Source organism: Oratosquilla oratoria, chromosome 20 (genome assembly GCF_046742065.1).
Source record: "Oratosquilla oratoria isolate Oo_2021 chromosome 20, ASM4674206v1, whole genome shotgun sequence".
Lineage (NCBI taxonomy): Eukaryota > Metazoa > Arthropoda > Malacostraca > Stomatopoda > Squillidae > Oratosquilla > Oratosquilla oratoria.
Window position 1 is genome coordinate 60,944,070 of NC_134796.1, and position 2,500 is coordinate 60,946,569.

The following is a 2,500-nucleotide window of genomic DNA, read 5'->3' on the forward strand; positions in this document are numbered from 1 at the left end:
CGTCTTTGTCCTTCCCCGTCTTTCTAATCTTTCACTATTTTCTTTCCTTCCCATTATTTCCATGACACTCTCCTTCCATTTCCTTTTTACCTTTTCCCTTGCCTCCCTTCCTTCCTTATTTCTTTCCCTCAATCTCTTGTCTTGTTACCTTATTTTCTTTGCTTATTTGAACCTCATCCTATTCACAGTTTCTCATTATCCCTGCATTTGTCACGCTCTTGTCATGTAACCATGTAGTGAGCGTTGTTGTTTTAAGAAAACATTAGATGGCTTTATGAATAGGGATGAGAGGTGGTAAGGGACATGGAACTGCCTAGTGTAGGACTTATGGTCTCTTATAGTTCCTACCCCCCCCATTGTTATGTTATCTCCTTTTTTCACATTATCTCACCAATTACTTGTTATCTCTTATCTCATAAATTACTTTTTATCTCTTTCTGTTCCATCTCCTACATTTCATCTAATCTCTTTTTTCCTTTCTTCCTCTCCATCTACTTCCTTTTACCCTTTTTCATTCTTCATTTCCTTCACTTAAACACTAAAAAGCTCGCGCGCACACACACACACACACACACACACAAACACACATATTCCCCTACCCCTCACCTACTTTATGGTTGGAACATCTACTTAATTAAGAAGGCAGCGCAAGACTTTATAATGAAGTAGGCAAGTTATTGTACGAAAGTCATATTAGATGTGGATGACCATCAACTGGAAACCACATTACCAGTTGAAGCAAACGAGAAGACTTTTTTTTTTTTTTTTTTTTTACATTTTTTTTTACTTTCGGTGGTTATGTTAATTGCGACTGGGGGAAGTGAAGAGAGGGGGGGCGTGTTGCTATGGCTGTGGTAATGATGGTAGAGGTGGCAGTGGTGGTAGAGGTGGTGGTAGGGGGTACTGTTGGTGGTGGTATTGGTGGTAGTGGTGGTAGAGGTGGTGGTAGGGGGAACTGTTTGTGGTGGTAGTGGTGGTGATAATGGTAGTGGTGGTTCGTTGTGATAGTGGTGACGGTGGCGATTGGGGTTATCAAAGTTGTAATGGAGGTGACTGAGTTAGGGATGATGGAGAGAGAGAGAGAGAGAGAGAGAGAGAGAGAGAGAGAGAGAGAGAGAGAGAGAGAGAGAGAGAGAGAGAGAGAGAGAGAGAGAGAGAGAGAGAGAGAGAGAGAGAGAGAGAGAGAGAGAGAGAGAGAGAGAGAGAGAGAGAGAAAACGGAGGTTAAAAGTATCGAATTCTAGCCTTGGATATCGCGTTTTTTTTGTTTTTTTTTTTAATTCAGAAGCTGACAAGAAGTTAGAAGTCGATTGGCTAACATTTTTCTCTCTTTATTTCTTTCCTTTATGTCTTTCTTTCACTGAACTTTCCTCTTGTCGTTCACTCTTCTCTTTTTTGTCTTTTCATCTGTTCTTTTTTTATTGTCTTCATTATTTCTTTTTTTATTTTATTCTTTATTCTCTCACTGGTCAATTGCACTTTGAGTACAAATTGACTAACTCAGAAGTCTCCAAGTTTCATGATATCAACCTCATTAAAAAAAAAAAAAAAAAAAAAAAAAAAAAAAAAACCCCATAGTGGAATTAACATTTCTTTGACAAGACTATTTTCTTCACCGATATCTACTTACTGTTTTAAAAAGAATATTTATAAATAATATACAAATAAAGTTGCTCTCTTTTTCTCCTTTTCATTTATCTATTTTTCTTTATTTTTTATTTTTATTTTTGTTACGGAGACCTCGGGGGGACTCTTCCTCCGAACTCGACTTCGGAAGCTTCTGGGCAATCATCGGATGGCCCGGGAGAGTCTCTATCCTATCTCTTGGAGGGAAAGGGAGGGTGATGTTAGGAGAGATGGGAGGGAAGGGAAGGGAAGGGGAGGTGATATGAGGGGAGGGGTGGGGAGGGGAGGGAAGGGAAGGGGAGGTGATAGGAGGGGAGAGGAGGGGAGGGGAGAGAAGGGAAGGGGAGGTGATAGGAGGGAAGGGGTGGGTAGGGGAGGGAGGGAAAGAGAGGGGAGAGGAGGGGAGGGGAGGAAAGGAGACAGAGGTAAGAGAAGTCGATGATATGAGTCGGGAGGGGAGGGGAGGGGAGGGTAGGGGGGGATGGGATGGGGAAGGAAGGGGAGAGGAGGAGAGGGGAAGGGTGACGAGGAGAGGGGGAGAGGAGGGGAGGTGAAGTGGAGAGGAGAGGTGAGAGGAGAAGAGTGGGGGAGAGGTGAGGGGAGGGGAGGACAGGGAGAGGAGGGGAGGCGAGAGGTGGAGAGGGGGATGAGAGGTGAGGGGAGGAGAGATGAGGGGAGGTGAAGGGGAGGGGAAAGGAGGAGAAGAAAGGGGAGGAGAGGTGAGGGGAGGTGGGGAGGGAGAGAGGTGAGAGGAGGAGAAGAGAGAAGGGGGAGAGGAGGGGAAGGGAGGAAAGGAGACGAGAAGAGAGGGGAGGGGAGGGGAGAGGAGGAGTGGAGGGGAGAGGCGAGGACGATGAGGGAGGGGGGAGGGGAGA

General features: G+C 45.2%; 1 protein-coding gene across 4 annotated transcripts in view; it reads right to left on the reverse strand.

Moving 5' to 3' along the window:
- The window catches only part of LOC143036592 (nephrin-like), a 1,505,960-nt gene that overhangs the window by 201,339 nt on the left and 1,302,121 nt on the right, over positions 1-2,500 (reverse strand). The window lies entirely within an intron of this gene.